Source organism: Carex rostrata, chromosome 29, assembly GCF_964058835.1.
Source record: "Carex rostrata chromosome 29, lpCarRost1.2, whole genome shotgun sequence".
NCBI classification, from domain to species: Eukaryota; Viridiplantae; Streptophyta; class Magnoliopsida; order Poales; family Cyperaceae; genus Carex; species Carex rostrata.
In genome coordinates, this window is record NC_135946.1 from 2,821,844 (window position 1) to 2,843,566 (window position 21,723).

The 21,723-nt window shown below is 31.5% G+C and overlaps 1 long non-coding RNA gene across 3 annotated transcripts; it reads left to right on the forward strand.

Annotated features, from left to right (window-relative positions):
- The first annotated feature begins 2,834 nt into the window (after positions 1-2,834).
- Positions 2,835-21,438, forward strand: LOC144546503 (uncharacterized). Of its 3 annotated transcripts, none has more exons than XR_013508808.1 (2): positions 2,835-3,302; positions 21,107-21,438. It is a non-coding gene; the product is annotated as an uncharacterized LOC144546503 (long non-coding RNA). The 3 variants fall into 3 exon arrangements; XR_013508807.1 differs by having other exon boundaries at positions 3,281-3,293; XR_013508806.1 differs by lacking the exon at positions 2,835-3,302 and adding an exon at positions 3,370-3,380.
- The last annotated feature ends 285 nt before the right edge of the window (positions 21,439-21,723 follow it).

A 21,723-nucleotide genomic window follows, 5' to 3' on the forward strand; every position in this document is an offset into this window, starting at 1 on the left:
AGATTTTTGGATGGTAAACATGTAATTACAAACATTTGAATGGTAAATACATAATTTCACGATTTTTGAGTGGTATATATGAAATTCTCCCATCAATATATTATGAAAATTTACTATAAATGGTGACTATTGTTGTGGGTAAGCTGGCAAAAATTACTATTTATGAGAATATCGTCACAACGAAAGAAGTATTCGTCACGATACCAACTGTAAAAAAACACTTTTATTCTCGTAGATAATAACAGTGAAAAGCAGTTTAGTTATCTTTCATATTTTTAGTTCTTTTTTTCTAAAATTAATGGATGATTATCTATATATCAACATATATAACGGATATAGAATAGTAAGAAAACATATGATATTTAGTAAAGTTAATTTATTTTATAAAAATATAATTAAACTAAAAAAGATTAAAATATCTTGGTCAATTTGTAAACGTGGTCAATTATGATAGAAACTTTACAATATATCTAATCATTGTAACATTCAAAACACTGCATATTGCAATTTTTATTGTTGCAATATTATAGGTCAAGGTTGTACAGACTTAGACATGTTAAATTAAGATTTATTTTATTTTTTTGCTTCATTATTCGAGCTAATTTTGTTGTAGTATTAATCCAGTACGCCCTCTTTTGACGCAGCCCAACTGGATCCAATAATATATAGTATTATTTTTTGTTTTAACACCAATACGGCCCAGAACCAATTTTTTGTTTAATGACAAAAAAACAACATTTTCTCTTTCTGTGTGAAAAATTGTCAGTTAAAAATCCAAATGGGAGTTCTTCCTAATATTGAAATTTAAAATGCTAGCTAGACATCCATCTTTCTCCTAAAAGAAAAATCACTTCCAAAGACGTGGGATTTGCATTTAGATTCATACTGAGAGTGAATAATTATAATAATGAAATTAATATCTGCTATGGTAAAAAGTGACTATTTTAGTTGGAGAAGAGCATAACACTTCTTTTAGAAGAGTTATATGTAAATGTTAGCGTGCCCGTTCATGTCATGCACATGATGGCTTGAGTTGTGCTTTTGTTGTGTAACATTGTGGAAAAAATTTAAAATTGTTATAAATAAATACTGTTTTTTTTTAAAATGAGAAACAAATTATAATATTAATCCTCTTTAACAACTATATTTATGCATTCAATTATTTTATTAGAGTACAAACTTAATCCTTACACTACTATAAAAAATGCTACTTACAAAAAACTAATGACACAGTTAAAAAATTGTATGAAAAGGTCAATAAATTGTACTCGATTCCAAAATTGTGTCTATATATAAGTAACATATATTACGGTTCTTAATATCTCCAAAAAAAAGCTGTTAAAACAGGTGGTTTATACACAGTCATAGGAACCATCTACGGTATAACATGTAATTATTATTTAGAAACAATATTAATTATAGTTAGAAATTAACTAATTTAGGTTCAAGTTTAGAGATTGTGGAACGTGACGAACATGAAGAGTATGCTCCACAAATGTATGGAATTGAAGGTGTCGTGTACTTATCCCGGATATTGTTAAATGACTTCACCGTTTTGGTTAAGTATTTATGTTTATTGTTATGTGATGAGTTGTGCATGTGGAAATTTAACGAAAGATGTCATGAATATTATTGAAATGGATTTTGGAAATGAACATAATATATGTGGTTCGGAAAGGATATAATACTATTAGTTAACATGGGCCGTTATGTTTTACATATAGAGATGTATACATTCGCAGCCACGGGTCCAAACCGATTTTTCTTGAGATTTTCGTTAGTAGGACGACAACCAATCCCTAATTGCTTTAGGTGCGATGTACGGATGGCAACCGTCGTTAGAGGAAAAAGAATGTGAAATTAAAAGGAAAAATATGTATGTTTTTGAATAAATAATTTAGCGCATCCTTGAATGAGAATGTACATTTGATATTTAAAATTAATTTCACAAAAATTCAGGCAATAACTAAAATCCATCACAGATAGTTTTTACAAGCTCTCATCCGTATCACCTTATTTATGTGGGTTAGAGGTAACAACAACAATTTGACTAGACAAGGTGATGAGGAGTAAAACAAGAAGACAAAGAGAGAATAATTATTATATATATTGCCACGTAATTTCTTCATTAGATTTTATTATACACATAATGAACATGGCTGTTGGACATTTATATAATAACCGCTTCAATTTATTTCCTTTGTATCAAAATGCATTATGTGTGGTTTATATATAAAGTTGTGGCTGTATATATATTGTATTGATGATGTGTGTGGTACACTCATGTCATATATAAATACATAACGAGTTGTTATAGGGTGTGACAATATCCATAGCATTTTCCTACAAACTATGTATAAATTTATGCTCAAATGTAATTTTTTTTTTTTAGTAAATGGGATCATGAATTGATCCTCTCATTCATTATACATAACTCCGTCTCCATCCATATCTGACCTTCATATGAAAAATGAAAGTATTTCATTGTCAAATAACATAAAACAAAAATTAAATGCATATACATTCTCTGTTAAGTTGAAACCAAGGGATTCATGCCTGTTCAACACGGCATGAAAGGCACGTTAGGGATCTGTGAGGGGACTCAGCTGTATCAATTAATAGATTATGTTGTCTCTGCCTGGTCAGAATCTGGACAGTTCGAATGCAAACTCATATTTGAGTTAGTAGGACCCGGACTCGTGCCGACTACCCATAAAATTATCTATGTTGACAAAGCATATCTTGTCAGTTGTCACCATCTCGGACAAAATATCCACATATATGTCTTCTTTGTCGACATATATCTATGTTAACTTGTGTTCTGTAGTTCAAAATTTACTTTTTCTTACTTTTATTCAAGCATTCCTTAAAGTTTAAAAAAAAAAAAACGATCCAGCAAATTAGTTCTAGGTACCACTAAATATTAATTCAATTTTTATCTCCCATACCAAACACTTTAATTCACCCTTGTAATTTGCACAAAGTCCTATATAAACACCCTCACACTCTCCAAACAAAGCACAACAAGTGAATAACACAAAAGTCTAGCATGTCAATTTCCAAGTTATACTTGGTTGTTCTCCTTGGCGCTCTCGTTTGCACCGCAACCGCAAGAGATCTCTCTACAACTAATGACAAGCATGTGAATGTGAAAGGAGTTTCCACTGGTGCAGATGTTGCAGACTCAAAAATTGATGCAATTGTTGGAACTCTAGGTCGAGGTACTCCGGGAACTCGGGGAGCTCCGGGTACTCGGACTGGTCCCGGCGCTCCGGGTGTTCCGGGAACTCCGGGTACTCCGTGTCCTCGGGGTACACGGACTGCTCCAACTGCTCGGACTACTCCGACTGCTCCGACTATTCCGGGTAGGGGTACTCCGGGTACTCCGGGAACTCCAGGTACTCCGGGTACTGGGTGCGGATAGGTGCATCTGTGGGACCCACTGCGGCGCTACCTCCCGTGTTGGGCTAAATGTTTGAGATTGCATCAAATCTTGATGGTTCGGTATAATTAATTAGCTAGTTAGTGTAACTTTGATGTGATGCCAGCTAGTATGTTTTATTTTGTCGCAATAAGGTGATTCCGATTCATCATCTGTATTATCAGTGTAACGCTGAGAATATGGTTGTATTGAATCATGTCTATCTCTTGTAGTGTGCCTAATACTTGAGTTTATAGAGTTGTTTCTGTTGATTCTATAAATCAGCTGCTATATATGGACAACTATGCAATTTTCTAATTCATGTCAAAGCAAATGAATGCCAAATTGCCAATAATTTCAAGCACTGAAAAGTATCTCTCAAAAAGTATAAAAATATTTGTCTTCTTTATTAAAATTGATAAACCTATGATAAGTTATATATGACTGGTATTGGTAAAGAACCAGCAGACACAAATTTCGAGCTATGGAAAAGTCTTATATAAAGTATATGTGTACCCCCTCAGACATGCATGAATATTTCCTTCTCCTTGGATTTTGTATACATTCTGCACAAGACTAGTAAATTAGGTGAGAGCGTTGTGCAAGACTGTTTCGAGAACAGTTTCAAATGAATGAAGATCTAGCAGAAGAAGTGATGATTCAGTGGAAATTCTCAAATTCAGAAGTTACATGAAGCATGTTTTGATTTTGATTTTGATTTTTTTTACAGAAAATTAATCTTTTTTTTTATTTTTTTTTATTTCTTTAACCATTTGTAAATCCGTCAAAGGGCTATTTCTCAAAGCCCTTGAAACCATGTAATCAACTGTTGTTAATAAAATAGGAGCATGACTCCTATTCTTAATTACTCAAAAAGACTAGTAAATAAGAACTCTCTGAACAATAACAAGTTAAAATCACGGTAAATTTTTTTTGTTTTTGTATATGTGCAGTACATTGATACATAAATGATCACCTAACCAGATGACATGGTGCTTGTGTTATATGAAATATTTACTAAGTACGTACCTACCTACTTTTAATTTATTATTTTCTAACAGAATTTAAATACTGGAAGATACCTATTAGGTAATTAGATTAACTTTGGTACATATTTGCTTTATTTGGCAAAGTCAGCTTTTAATTGAGATTAATTTTCACAAATATACTATCTCAGATTCTGATTTGGGTTTAAGACTTGTTGTTTTTCTGGTGTACATTTATTTATATTTGGAACAAATACGCAGGTTGGTTCAGTTTTATTCAAGGTTCCGAAAATCAAAATCAGAATCGAAATTGGTTAGTTGACCCTTGACTCGGAATTGTAGGGGTCTATCAGAATTGGCCGAGTCAAACTCAGAAACTCCGATTTTTTTATTAAAATGCTTGTTTTGTATAATGAAAACAGGAAAAAATTGTAAAAAATAATTACTCCAAAATGAAATTAAGGTCACTTCTTACACTAATATAATATTCTAATAAAATAAAATATGAACATTCAAAGCTAATCAGGAAGCTTAATTGTAACATCCCAATTTTCCAAAACATGGAGATTTATCTAACTTCAAATAATTAATGTGTGTTTCAAAATATATATAGCGACAGGGATTTTCAATTATATTTATAAACCTATGTATTCCGGTGATTTGAAACTAATACACCACAAATACATATGAATAATTATAGCGGAAAATATGTAATTGTAAAGTTCCAAAAAAAATGTGGATTTATAAATTTAATAAGTGTTGCAATAAGAAATTCTGAAAATGGTGTAACACATAAAATTTTGCATTTAGGTACGATAAATTAGTTACATATGTTAATTAAATTTCATTTGCTTAATTGTCAAGTTGTATATTCATTAGAAAAATTTACTCAACCTTGGGATAATTAAAGATTTTATTGTAGCATCATGATAATTCTATAATAATATGAGGTCCTCAATGTAAATAAACTATTCTCCAAATCAAAAAAGGAGTAATTAAATAAATTTTTTTAATATTAAATTTGCATATGGGACACATGTCATCTCCTCTTATCCTCCACTTAGCCTAACTCCACTATGAAACTTTTCACAATAATATCAATCTCCACCAATTTTCTTCTCCACAACATTTCTTTTTGTGAATCCGCCGACAGCTAGCTTATTCATTTCTTATTTTATTATATCCCTCTTGGTACTTTAGTGGAAACTTGGGAAAAATTCTCTGAAATTGAAAATAGCTCTAGCGTGGATAAAGCAAGGGAAAAAAGAGTAGTGGAGTGTACTTAGAGACTCCTTGACACTAGATGTTCTTGGTACTCTCTATTTCTCTTGTGCTTTTTCTATGCTAGAACTAAAGCTTGAGTTCAATTAGTGTTTCTTTACTATTAATTCTATTGTGAATCACACTTGAAATTGTGACTATTTGGGAGTTAATATGATACTTATTGCGAAGAAATTTCAAAGAGTCTTTGAGTTTGAAATTAATCTTGTTTTTGGGCAAATTTGTGACATATATATTAAAAAAATCAAGTTTACAAAGTACTTCTTGCTAACCCCTCTGATGACTCCAACAATTTATTTTATTTTTCAAGCAACCTAATTGGAGAAACAAAACTCAATATTTATTTTTCTCAAAAGATCGATTTCATTCATATTAAGACTTTTGCATGATGTGTCTCATAACTTGGTAAAATTCTAACTAAAAGTTACCAAGAAGACTTCGTGATGAATAATACAATTGATCTCTCCTTTGTCCTTGACTGAGTCTCACTCAGGAATATCTGAAGGTCTAGGGCTTTGTAGTAACTAGAGACTTTCTAATTCAGCATAGATGTAGATCCTCCGTAGCTGGATTAACAAGAATTGTCAACCATGTACACATTGCAGTGATGCTCTGATCAAGTCGTCTTGACATTACTAAGGTGCGGATTTCGAGTTATTCTTAGTTCCTTCTAACTTGTTTTATTGTTGTTGCATGTTTGTTTGCGGGTTGCTAAGTTAACTTTGTATATATTGCATGTTATTTGCTTGATGATTGTGATTGGCTTGTGGACAACTTACTTAACATTGTCGATTGTTGGTTGTTAGTTATCAATAAATTACTTGGTTTTTCTTCAGATTTGCATGACATGATCATTTTTATTATGAAATTTGTGCATGGAATAGTATAACGAAATTCGGTCAAACAGGAGCTTTATTTAAATGAACTTTTTGCATGATATGAATGCATCACGTTGCATAATAGAACATCACCATATTTTCTGAAACAAAGAGATAATTTCATTGGAAGCATTTCAATTAGAAAATGAGTCATAGTTGAAGTATGCATTGTATTTTCTAATTGAATCAAAAGGATGCATGAACATATTTTTATGTAGCATTTCTCTTTGAGACAACAACTTGACATGATTTGGAAAGTTGTAGTATGATATTTTTGGTAAATGATTTCTGTTAAAGAACTATTTGTCTGAAACCTGACTATCATGTAGGCATCTTATTCGGGTAAGCGTGTAATTTTGGTTATGTAGGTGCCGAACTTGTAGCACATAACCGAAATTGCATAGGCGCCATATTCGGGGTAAGTGTGTAATTTCTGATATGTAGGTGCTAAACTTGTAGCGCATAACATAAATTGCATAGGCACCATTTTCGTGGTAGCGCATGACTTCGTGGTAGCGCATGACTCGGTTATGTAGGCGCTGAACTTGTAGCGCATAACTTTAGTTATGTAGGCACCCTATTCGGGGTAAGCACATAATTTCAAGTTATGGCCATAACAGAAATTGTGTGGGCGTCATATTCATGGTAGCGCATGATCGTAGTCTTGTATATACTTGGTTGAACCTCAAACCTGAATCTTGGCGGTCATGTAGGCACTGAACTTGTAGCGCATGACTAAGGTCATGTAGGTGTTGTACTTATAGCGCATGACCGAGATATTGTTAATACCAAAATGGTTACCTAATATAATGATATTTATTATATCATGAATAGTCTTGAATAAAGCATCATTATATGATATGGTTTCACAACTAAATTGAATTGAACTTTTAAGTCGATTAAACATGAGCATTACATATTATAATATTTCATTGTGCTTCTTTGTTTTAGCTATCAATTGTTTCTCTAGCTTGCTGATTTTCTTTCATGGTATTTGAGCATTTCTTAAGGTGAAAACTTATATTTTTGTTTCTTGACTGATGATAATTGGTAACTTAGATTCTTTGGTTCTTATATTTTTATTGTAGTCCATATTGTTGGTGCTCGGTGTTGTTTTGGTTTCAGTTGGTCGGATCTGGAGATAACTTGAGTGGAACTGAATACCGCACTGGGAGATTTTCAATCTCTCACATTTTTTCACTTCGGTGGGTTCCAGGTACAAAGCATAAGCACGAAAACAAGATGTTGAACTAGAAGACTGGGGACATGTCACAAAGTTTTTACAGGTATTGTGACTCTTTTTATAAGATTATGCATGATAATAAAATCGCCTTGCACTGACAGCGCGGCGGGTTGTCAGCCTCGTTGTCGGGGTGTGATAGATGGAATCTCAAGGAGAGTATTGCAATTGAACTAACAAAAAATGTCTACTGATTTACTCGTTTGTTAATTTGCCTTTATCAACCATATGAAATATCAACAGTAGTATAATCAATATAATATATATAAATTCAACAGAGGCAGCACAACTTTGACTGATTAAAAATATAAACCATATTATCTATTTAACTAACAGAGGCACGACTATTGCAAAATAAATATTTAACTTAAAGAAATAAAAAGTAAGTATAATATTGTAATATCTAAACCGTAATATTCAATATAAATGCAACATCAAATTATAAATAAAACATACATAATTTTCTTATTATTTTGACTTAGACAGATCAATAAGCTAGGCTAGAACAGATCACCAGATCATACAATTTTCTACAAATTTCTCCAGCTTGCTTCAAATTTTTTTTTTTTTTTTAAAGTTAGAATGTCAATTCTCTTACCAATTTATAGACGAAGTAACATATCCAATTATCACAATTATAACATCAGCTTACTATGCGCTATTGAAGGTTGAAAGAGCCAACAATTATATTGATAAAAAAAATTGTTTACAAGATTCCTACTCTATTACAAATTCAAAGCAAAATTATATATATTACACAATGTCTTTAAATCAAATTCATCCACTGATAAATGTCTAAGGCCGTATAATTTAGCAAACAATGCAATTTGTTGTGCTTGTTTGAAACAAATATTCCGTTTCTCTCACGCTAGAGGGCCTAAACTCCTGCAGCCCAAATTATTGTCCAACACTCCCTCTTTGTTATAGTCATTAGATGCATTGCACTTGTCCAAACATGCCGTATACTATGATTGCTACGTAAGGGGATATTGTGATGCACCAATGACCCTCTCTATAATCTTGCTGCATAAGGACAATCCAATATGATATAAACCTTTGTTTCCAGCAAATTTGCCATGTAGAGATGACAACCCATTTGCACCGCACAACCCCTCACTAGCAAGTCCTCCTGAGTCAAGATTTTGAAGTCTAACATAAGCCACGTAAAATTTTTTACCTTCATAAGAATCCTTAGTCTCTAAATTTTTCATTGAGTTGATGAAACGATGCATGTGTGATGCATTGTCTTGTATGCCAAAGCGCAACTGAATACGCCAGAGGTTTCCCATCATTTTTCACCATTTATTATTTTAATTGAAGAGGAATAAAAAGGAAGAAATTTCGCAAGGTCCTTAGACTAGGTAACTAGGTAAGATGATTTTCCTTTTGTTATTATACACACAAACATCATAACTAGGTAAGTTCCCAAGTAAGCCAGGGATCTCCAAAGGATACACTTCGAATTTTGACTTGTCTAGACAGAACTTTCATCGACATTGTTACATTCATAGTATTGTAACTTATTTTAATAAATCATCACATTTTATGAGACTTAAAATCATCTTAAACCAAAGCATCATTTTTCCGTTAATTGATCACCTTTGGGCAATGAATTAATTTCTTATGATACTTTGGAAATATTGATAAGTTAATAACATGACGAACAACATGCCTTCCTTTGAACCGAAAATGTTGACACATGTAAACACGTAATAGTCATCACTATATTTTATTATCACTCAATTGTACAAATAATTTCAACAACCATTATCTTCCTTTGAACAGATAAATGATTGCATCCATTAAATGCACACCTAATATTCTTTTGGAAAATGAATTTAAATCAATCTTGTCAAAAGATGTACCTTTGGGTACAATTAGGACTCAATTAATTCAATTGAAGGTACATATAACTTTAATGTCTTTATAAGAATTATAATTCATACCTTAGCTATAAAACAAAAGTGCAATTAAATAAACATATATATATATATATATGAGGAGGGATCAAGTTACAATAATTTTTGAGTTACAACAAGTTACAACAAGAATTTTTTATATTTTCGAAGTCTAAATCGTTGATCCAAACCATTAGATGTGATCTCTACTATAAAATGTGCATGGAGATCAAATTTTACATTTTTTTGGAATTTTTTTCCTATTTATTAAGATGGGTACAAAAACTAGTCAAATTCAGACCATTGAATTTTGTACCCATCTTAATAAATAGTAAAAAAATTCCAAAAAATTTAAAATTGGGTCTCCAAGAATATTTTATTATAGAGATCACATCTAACGATTTGGATTGATGATTGAGACTTTGAAAATATAGAAAATACTTTTTATAACTCAAAAATTATTGTAACTTGATCCCTCCTCTATATATATATACGAGGAGGGATCAGATGACATCGTTTTTTGGTGACATCGGATAACATTGTGCATTTTTAAAGTTTTTAAAGTCCAAACAGTCGATCCAAACGTTCAACTTGATAGATATGTTAAAATGTACTTGCAGAACAAATTTTACATTTTTTGGATTTTTTTTACTATTTATTAAGTATTTATCAAAATCGCTATATTCAGACCGTTGAATTTTTGTACCCATCTTAGTAAATAGTAAATTTTTTTTGAAAAATATAAAATTTGATCTACAAGCACATTTTAATATATCCATCAAGTTGAACGGTTTGGATCGACTGTTTGGTCTTTGAAAATGGACGGTGTCATCTGATGTCACCGAAAAACAGTGTCATCCGATCCCTCATCTATATATATATATATATGTATATACATGTAGGCTAATAAACAATTGATTGTTCCTAGCCTCCCTTAAAACCAAGTTGATTTTCAATTTTTAAAGTCCAAATGATCGATCCAAACCGTTAGATGTGATCTCCATATTAAAATGTGCTAGGAGACTAAATTTATATTATTTGGAATTTTTTTACTATTTATTAAGCCACTTTGAAAATCGCTGATCCAACGGTAGCTTATTTTACTATTTGGTTAAGCCACCATTAGTACAAATTAATAAATAGTAAAAAAATTCTGAAAAATGTAATATTTGATCTCCAAACATATTTTATTGTAGAGATTGCATCTAACAGTTTGGATCGACGATTTGGACTTTGAAAATGTAGAAAATGCTTGTTGTAACTCAAAAATTGTTTTAACTTGATCCATACTATATATATATATATATATAGTAAAGCATATTTTATTGTAGTGATGCATGTGCATGCAAAATTTTAAAAGTTTCGAGTTCATTTGCTACACGGTCAAGCGGTCAAAGAAATGAACATTTTATTAAGTTAATTTATAAGTTGTTTTCTATAGTCAATTTTTATTATTTCTTTGACCACTTGACCATGTAGCAAATAAACTCAAAACTTTCCAAATTTTGCATGCACATGCATCACTCATGAAGCACATGGATTTCAACGGTTTAGATTTGGCGTTTGAAGTCAATCCAATTAACTTTTGGAGTTGTGCTCACCAAACTCTCTTGGTGAGCACATCCCACCCTAGCTTTACTCATATACATATATATATAGGACTTGGCTACGGTGCTATGGGTTGCATAGAGGCCTCCCGTGCTACGACTCAATATTTGACTTTTTAAAATCCTAACGGTCGATCCGAACCGTTCATCTTGTTCTCTATATTAATATGTGTTTGGAAATCAAATTTTACATTTTTTGGAAGTGTTTTACTATTTTTTTAGATTTATTCAAAATTGCTGTTTTTCAGACAAATTTGGACCATAAAAAACAATGATATTCAATCAATCTAAAAAAATAGTAAAAAAGTTCCAAAAAATGTAAAATTTGGTCTCCAAACACATATTAAGATGGAGAACAAGATGAACGGTTCGGATCGACCATTAGGATTTTGAAATGTCAAATATTGAGCCGTAGCACGGGAGGCCTCTATGCAACCCATAGCATATTAGCCAAATCCTATATATATATATATATATATAGAGAGAGAGTAAAGCTAGGGTGTGATGTGCTCACCAAGAGGGTTTGGTGAGCACAACTCCAAAAGTATATCGGATCAACTTCAAACGTCAAATCCAAACCGTTGAAATCCTTGTACTTCATGAGTGATGCATGTAGATATAAAATTTTGAAAGTTTCGAGTTTATTTGCTACACGGTCAAGCGGTCAAAAAAAGGAACTTTTTAAAACTTAATTTATAAGTTGTTTTATATATTCAATTTTTATCATTTCTTTGACCGCTTGACCGTGTAGCAAATAAACTCGAAACTTTTAAAATTTTATATGTACATGCATCACTCATGAAGTACAAGGATTTCAATGGTTTGGATTTGACGTTTGAAGTCGATCCGATATACTTTTGGAGTTGTGCTCACCAAACCCTCTTGGTGAGCACATCACACCCTAGCTTTACTCATATATATATATATATATAAGGAGGGATCCAATTACACCATTTTTTAATAACACCAGATTACACCCTATGTTTACAAAGTCTAAACAGTCTATTCAAAACGTTTAACTTGATGGATATGTTAAAATGTGCTTGCAGATCAAATTTTACATTTTGCTGAATTTTTTTACTATTTATTATGATGGGTACAAAAATTTAACGGTCTGAATATAGCGATTTTGTTAAATACTTGATAAATAGTAAAAAAATTCCAAAAAATGTAAAATTTGATCTGCAAGCACATTTTAACATATCTACTATGTTGAACGGTTTGGATCAACCGTTTGGAATTTGAAAACTTTGTAAATGGTGAGTGTAATTGGATCCCTCTTCCATATATATATATATATAGAGAGAGAGAGAGAGATAGGCTAATATGCTTTCGTAGCATATGGGCCGAAATACACACAGTCCAAATTTGAAATCTCAAAATTCAAAAAGTCGATCTGAACCGTTCATCTTGTTCTCTATATTAATATGTGCTTGGAGACCAAATTTTACATATTTCTGAATTATTTTTATTATTTATTAAGTCACTTTGAAAATTGCTGATCCAACGGTGGTTTAACAAAACAATAAAATGCTATGGGTTGGCTAATATAGGATTTGGCTAATATGTTATGGGTTGCATAGAGGCCTCCTATGTTACGGCTCAATATTCAACTTTTCAAAATCCTAATGGTCGATCCGAACCATTCATCTTGTTCTCCATATTAATATGTGTTTGGAGACCAAATTTTATATTTTTTGGAAATTTTTTACTATTTTTTTAGATTTATTGAATATCACTGTTTTTATAGTCCAGATTTATCTGAAAAACAACGATTTTCAATAAATCTAAAAAAATAGTAAAAAATTCCAAAAAATGTAAAATTTGATCTCCAAACACATATTAATATGGAGAACAAGATGAATGGTTCGGATCGACCGTTTAGATTTGGAAAAGTCGAATATTGAGCCGTAGCACGCGAGGCCTCTATGCAACCGATAGCACTGTAGCCAAGTCCTATATATATATATATATAAGAACCTGCTAGCATGCTACGCGTAGCACAGAGGGCCTCCGTGCAACGGCTCAATATTCTACTTTTCAAAATTCTAATGGTCAATCCGAACCGTTCATCTTGTTCTCCGTATTAATATGTGTTTGGAGACCAAATTTTATATTTTTTGGAAATTTTACTATTTTTTTAGATTTATTGAAAATCACTGTTTTTTTATGGTCCAGATTTGCTGAAAATAGCGATTTTCAATAAATCTAAAAAAATAGTAAAAATATTCCAAAAAATGTAAAATTTGGTCTCCAAACACATATGAATATGGAGAACAAGATGAACGGTTCGGATTGACCGTTAAGATTTTGAAAAGTCAAATATTGAGCCGTTGCACAGAGGCCCTCTTTGCTACGCGTAGCATGCTACCAGGTTCCTATATATATATATTATATATATATTATAATAATTGCAGTTTTAATCCTAAAAAATATTCTGAAATTTTACAGAGAATTATGTGGCCCCATGAATTTTTGTGTGGTTTGCTAACTTAAAAAAAGTATTTTGTGCTTTTGCATCAAAAATCGTGTGGTAGCATCAAAATCCATGCGACAATATGATTTTTGTTTTGAATAACTGAAAAACTGCATTTATTATGCTGAAATTGACCCATGATCTAGAGAGAAAATCTGATTTTGTAAGCATCATAAATAATGAAATTTAATTCTAAATATGTATGCTAAAATTGACCCATGATCCAAACCGTTCAACATGATACATATGTTAATATTACCTGCAGATTAAATTTTATATTAGTTTTAATTTTTTTACTATTTTTTAAGATGGGTACAAAAGTTCAATGGTCTGAATATTGTGATTTTGTTAAATACTTAATAAGTAGTAAAAAAAAATTGAAAAATTATAAAATTTGATCTGCAAGCACATTTTAACATATGCATTATGTTGAACGATTTGGATCGACTATTTGAAATTTAAAAACTTTGAAAATGGAGAGTGTAATTTGATGCACCAAAAAATATGTAATTGGATCCCTCCTATATATATATATATATACATATAGAGTCCGGCTAATGTCATATCGTTATAATTTCAGCCTAAGTTATAACGAGTCAGTTTTTGAGATTTCAAAGTCCAAATAGCCAATCCAAACCACTCAACACAATCTCCATATTAATATGTGCTTGGAGAACAAATTTTATATTTTTTTTGTATTTTTTTACTATTTATTAAGCCACTTTGAAAATCGTTGTTCCAACGGCAACAATAAAACCACAAGGCACCGTTAGATCAGCGATTTTCAAAGTGGCTTCATAAATAGTAAAAAAATTCAAAAAAATGTAAAATTTGGTCTCCAAGCACATATTAATATGGAGAACAAGATGAATGGTTCGGATCGGCTATTCGGACTTTGAAATCTCAAAAACTGACTCGTTATAACTTGGGCTGAAATTATAACGTTATGACATTGGCCGGACTCTCTCTCTCTCTCTATATATATATAGATGAGCTACGGTGAGTTGCGAAGTAAAACGCATTTCTACTTCACGTCGTATTTTTATTTTGAAAGTCCAAATGACCGATCCGAACCGTTAGATGTTTAAACAAGTAAACAACACAGAAACGGACACATGCTGCATCCACTCGAGGGCCACACGAGTCGCGTGTGAGCGGACGTGGGTCTCGTCACACGGGTTGCATACGAAAGTAAGCGAGTCGCGTGGAAGGTCCAGAGAGGCAGAGTTGAAGATGAAATATGAAACCCTGGAAACTCCTTTTTATAATTGAGTAAAACTAAAATTTTAATTATTATCAGTTACTGTTATTGAATTTAGGAAACATAAACAAATCAAATCAACATTTTTTCACTTATAGTATCTAATTGAGCTAAGTAAGAGTCCAGAATTGGAAACTCCTTTTTATAATTGAGTAAAACTAAACTTTTAATTGTTTATTGAATTTAAGAAACATAAACAAACCAAATCAACATTTAGCCCCTGTGGATCGATACGTGATTATACTATACGATAGGGTTGTGCACTTGCAATCTTATTCGGGAGCTAATTCAAGGTTTAAAAGGTACAACTCGCTGTACTGAAACTAAATTTGTGTATACGCCTTGCGTTGAACAATCACCTTGTCGTCCTCTCTATTAAAATTATTCTTCTAATTTTTCAATGTACGGTAGCTAATAGTTTAAATATTAATAACACTCATATTAGTTAAATTCGGACAGATAACAATCAAATTTATAGTGTAATTACTTAAACAAATAAAATTTATCTAATTTTAAATTAATATAGCTTATTTCATGAAATAATAAAAAGCCTGAATGATATTCACGAAAGAGAAATAAAATGTTTAATTTCTACTTTTACATTTTCATAAAACAATTAATCAAAGTTGTAGCCTACTACAGTCCCATTCTTTACTTTAGTCAAAACAAAAAAAAAAAAGTAAACAAATTATTGTCAACACTCAACAGCTGTATCCTGTATGCATCTCCAGCACTTTAGTCAAATAAAAAAATGTATATAGGGACTTGGGAGGCTACAAGCCTACTAAAACAAATAGAGTCACTCAACAAACAGTTTTGACTAATTTTGACCAAGTATTTGTTCAAAAGCCAAATCATGAAAAGAATAATTCATTGGATTCAGATATAAAATGGTCAAGGTTCATCATAAACCACTAGAAATTCAAAGTTTCTATAGTAGAAAGTTATACACCATATCTAGCTAGTACTAGAAATATTGAAGGTTCCTCGTCCTAACCGACTCTTGGCCCTATCCAATATTTTTCGAGTACCATTATCTTTCTTCAAAAGATGCAGATTTGGTCTTACAATCTCAAATCAAGCAATAACAATGATTTTCTTGCTCTCAACCACATGATACAATAGAAACCTACAACCTCGCAAATATGGAAAGAAAAAGCAAAATATGAAGAATTGGCCAAAGCTCGATAGAATCGACTCAGAACTGAAGAATTGGACAAACTCGGACAAAAAAATGGTCAACTTGGCCGAGTCAACCCGGTTCAACAGATTTTCTGAGGAAAACTAGAGTAAATATTGGCTCGGACCGTTTTAGAAAAGTAAAAAGGCATGTAAACGAAATCTATGAAGTGCGAATCATATCGAGTAAGAAGGCATGTAAACCCAAAACCCGAACAATTTGTAACCACAGAAATTATAAAGCTCCTCTCTTTTGCTTGTGCTCAGGTCAAATGTTAAAATACCTGAAAATCCCAGGGGAAAAAAGAGAACGTCCTTTTGTGGATGAAATGCAAAATTGTCCTCGTACTTCATTTGATTGCAAACATCAAATTCATCAAGATGTCGAACCGAATATATTTGATGAAGACTTAGTTGATACTTCATGGTCTGTTAGGGTTTCTAGGGTTTGAAAAAAATATTAATAATTACCGCTCATCAATTCTGTTGTCAGAGTGATGGAAATAAAGGTTCTTCAAAAGAGTAATATCAGCTTTTTGGAAGGTGGGTAATTGGGAAGGTTTCTTTTTCTTTGGAGGAGACCGCAAAGTTTAACTTTATATATATATATATATATATAAAAAGAGAGAGAGAGAATTGGTGCTACTAATGAGAGTATCGCTATTACATTTTTAGTGTGCAAATTTACTATTGCTGAGTGTATTGCTATTACCGACGGGAGTCTTCGCGAGGATAAATAAGCAAATTCATATTTATGTTTCTTCAATTGTTTTCTCTTTCCAATAGTCAATTCAAACCGCTCAACATAATCTATGTATATATTAAAATGTGCTTGAAGATCATCAAATTTTATATTTTTTAAATGGTAACATATTCTGAAAAACAATGAGTATTGAAATTAATGTTTTATTTTAAACTAATTAAATTGGTCAATTATCAAATGTTTTGGTTAATGTATTTTGGATTTCTAGATAAATTAAATGTTTGTAGTCTTTTAGTATGTCATGGGAAATAGAAATTGATATCTAGAAAATAAAGGAGTTAAATGAGCGTGTTAAATGTTATTTAGTTAGAGTCAAGTGTGTAGAAGTTTCCCATAAGCCTACATAACATGTGAGGTGTCATTTCAATGTATGTGAATAGAAAAATATCAATGTATTATGAAAATTTACTATGAAAATATCAATGTATTGTGAATAGGAAAATATCGATGTGAGGTGTCATTTAAATGGTAACATACTGACAGTAAAAAAAAACACTTTTACTTTTGAAGATAATAACAGTAAAAAGCACTTTAGTTATCTTCCATGTTTTTAGTTCTTTTTTTCTAAAATTAATGGATGATTATCTATCAACATATTTAACGGATATAGAATAGTAAGATAACTAATGATATTTAGTAAAGTTAATTTATTTTCTAAAAAGATTAAAATATCTTTTGGTCTATTTGTAAACGTGGTCAATTGTGATAGAAACTTTACAATATATATATATATATATATATATAATCATTGTAACAGACAAAGCACTGCATATTGCAATTATTTTTTGTTGCAATATTATAGGTCAAGGTTAGTACAAACTTAGACATGTTAAATTAAGATTTATTTTATTTTTTTGCTTCATTCGGCCTAATTTTGTTGTAGTATCAATCCAGGAGGCCTTCTTTTGACGCAGCTCAACTGAATCCAATAATAATATTATTTTTGTTTTAACACCAATAAGGCCCAGAACCAATTTTTTGTTTAATGACAAAAAACAACATTTTTCTCTTTCTGTGTGAAAAAATTGTCAGTTAAAAATCCAAATGAGAGTTATTACTAATATTGAAATTTAAAATGCTAGCTAGACGTCCGTCTTTCTCCTAAAAGAAAAATCACTTCCAAAGACGTGAGATTTGCATTTAGATTCATGCTGAGAGTGAATAATTATAATAATGAAATTAATAGTCATGTGCTACATTAAAAAGTGACAATTTTAGTTGGAGACGAACATAACACTTCTATAATAAGAGTTATGCGTAAATGTTAGCGTGCCCGTTCATGTCATGCACATGATGTTTCGAGAAGTGCTTTTGTTGTGTAACATCGTGGAAAAAAATTAAAATTGTTATAAATAAATACTATTTTTGAAAAATGAGAAACAAATTATAATATTAATTCTCTTTAACAACTATTTTTATGCATTCAATTAATTTTATTGTACGAGTGCAAGCTTAATCTTTACACTACTACAGAAAATGCGATTATACATGGTTAGAAAACGCTAATGACACACAGTTCAAAAATTGTGTCTATATATAACTAACATATATCACGGTTCTTAATATCTCCAAAAAGAAAAAGCCTCTAAAACAGATGATTTATATATACGGTTTCTACAATGGAACCATGTATGATTTGTGGAAACCATACACGTTTTGTTTTTTTGTTTTTTTTAAACTGTGTTTGTTACCCTTCTTACACTATTTGTATGTAAAACTTATGTATGTTTTATATTTTTTTTATAATCAATTTATATTTGGGCTAGCATCTATATCTGCTAGCCATTGAACATACAATATTATACATCCATAATTCAAAACATATTGAATATTTACAACATAAATTAAACAATATGTAACATTTAACATTTAACCCACTGAAAACAATACATTCAATATTCTGCATTAAACAAATATTCAACATATATACATATACATATTCAAAAAATATTACAACACTTGGTTTTCAAACATATATTTTCACATATCTTTCATACACTACCGAAAACTTGACTTTATAACATGTTCTAATGTTTAGAACATGTTTTATGTATTCAAGGCGAGTTTGTGACCCATTTCTTTGGACCTTATTCCAGATAAACATGTCATAAAAATTAACTAGAAAAACAAAAACCAAAATTCTAACTTTGGAGAATGTGATTACTGCCCGAGATTCGGTAACAACTAATGCACTCCACAAAATATCCCAAAAAGAAAATTTAATTTACAAGAGGAAAATAGAACCAAAAATAAAGAAAACATAACCTCACATTATAGGCTCGGCTATTATGTGTCAAGTGTTCTTTAATTATATTATAATTCTATTTACAAACGATATTAATTAAAGTTAGAAATTAAATAATATAGGTTCAAATCTAGAGATTGTGAACATGACGAACGTGAAGAGTACGCTCCACAAATGTATGGAATTAAAGGTACAATGTACTTCTCCTGGATACTATTAGATTACTTACTGTTTTGGTTAAGTATTTATGTTTATTGTTATAAGATGAGTTGTGCATGTAGAAATTTAACGAAAGTCATCATGAATGTTATTGAAATGGATTTTGGAAATAAACATAATATATGTGGTTCAAAAAGGAAGTGAATATGGGCCGATATGTTGCACGAAAGACTCGTCGTTAATGTCGCAGACTGCTTGAGGTTTTTTGCGGCCACAGGTCCAAACCTAATTTGGTTGAGGTTTTCGTTATTAGGATGAAAATCAATCCCAAATTTCTTTAGGTTTGTTGTAGGGATGGAAATCATCGTTAGAGGGAAAAGAAATGTGAAATGAAAAGGAAAAATGTATGTTTCTAAATAAATAATTTAGTGCATCCTTGAATGAAAATTTACAGTTGATATTTAAAGTTAATTTTACAAAGATTCGGGCTGTAACTAAAATCCATCATAGAGAATTTGTACGATCTCTCATTCTTATCACTTTATTTATGTGGGTTCGAAGTGACAACGACAATGTGGCTTGACAAAGTGTGGAGTAAAACATGAAGACAAAACGAGGATAATTATTATATTGCCACTTAGTTTCTTAATTTTATTTGTTTGGATACATAGAATGAACATGACTACGGGACATTTATATAATAGCCGCTTCAATTTATTCCCTGTGTGTGGTTTATATATAAATTTGTAGTAGTATATATATTTTATTGATGATATGTCTGGTATACTCATGCCTTGTATATAAATACATGACGGATTGTCATGGAGCAATAATATGTGTGGTATGCACATTCATTTTACATAAATACGTCTCTGTTCATATCTGACCTTAAAATGAAAAATGAAAATATTTTATTGTCAAATAACATAAAACAGAAATTAAATGCATTGCCGTGGAAATACGTTCTCTGTAAGTTGAAACCACGGGATTCATGCATGCTCATCACGGCATGAATGGCACGTTAGGGATCTGTGAGGGGACTCAGCTGTATTAATTAATAAATTATGTTCTCTCTGCCTGGACTGAATCTGGACAGTTCGGATGCAAACTCATATTTGAGTTAGTAGGACCCGGACTCGTGCCGACTACCCATTTTTTTTTGACAGCTTGTCAGCGGCAGACAAGTTAGTGCTTGTCAGTTGTCACCATATCGGACAAAATATCCACACGTCTTTTTTATCCACATTTATCTATGTTAACTTGTGTTCTGTAGTTCAAAGTTTACTTTTTCTCACTTTTATCTAACCATTCATTAAAGTTTAAAAAAAAAACGATCCAGCAAATTAGTTCAGGGGTACCACTAAATATTAATTAAATTTTTATCTCCCGTACCACCACATTAATTCACCCTTGCAATTTACAAAAAGTCCTATATAAACCCCCTCACACTCTCCTCACAAAGCACAACAAGTGAAGAACACAAAAAGACCAAGACACACATATATTCTACTACATACAATAGTCTAGCATGTCAATTTGCCAGCTATTCTTGGTTCTTCTCCTTGGCACTGTGGGTTGCACCGCAAACGCAAGAGATCTCTCTACAACTAATGACAAACATGTGAATGTTAAAGGAGTCTCCATTGGTGCAGATGCTGCAGACTCAAAAATTGACATAAGTGTTGGAACTCCGGGTACTCTGGGAACTCCAGGTACTCCGGCTACTCCGGGTACTCGGCCCATTCCCTTGATAGATAAGGGTAAGATAATGCTTCCGGAGTACCCGACGTGGCGCTACCTCGCTTGTTGGGCTAAATGTTTGAGACGGCATCAAATCTTAATGGCTCTGTATAACTAATTAGCTAGTTAGTGCAACTGTGATGTGATGATGCTAGATATTATTTTTTTTGTTTGTCAAAATAAGGTGATTCCCAATCATGATCTGTATTGTCAGTGTAAGGCTGAAATCATGGTTGTATTGAATCTTGTCTATGAATAAGAAGTGAAGTACCAAACCTGAGAAATTAATACAAAGAGAATTGATTGAGAAATTTGAAGCACTGAAAAGTATCTCTCAAAAAGTATAAAAATATTCGTCTTTTTTATTAAAATTGATAAACCTATGATAAGTTATATATGACTGGTATTGGTAAAGTACCAGCAGAAACAAATTTCGAGTTATGGAAAGGTCTTATATAAAGTATATGTGTACGCCATCAGACATGCATGAATATTTCCTTCTCCTTGGATTTTGTATACATTCTGCACAAGACTAGTAAATAAGGTGAGAGCGCTGTGCAAGACTGTTTGGAGAATAGTTTCAAACGAT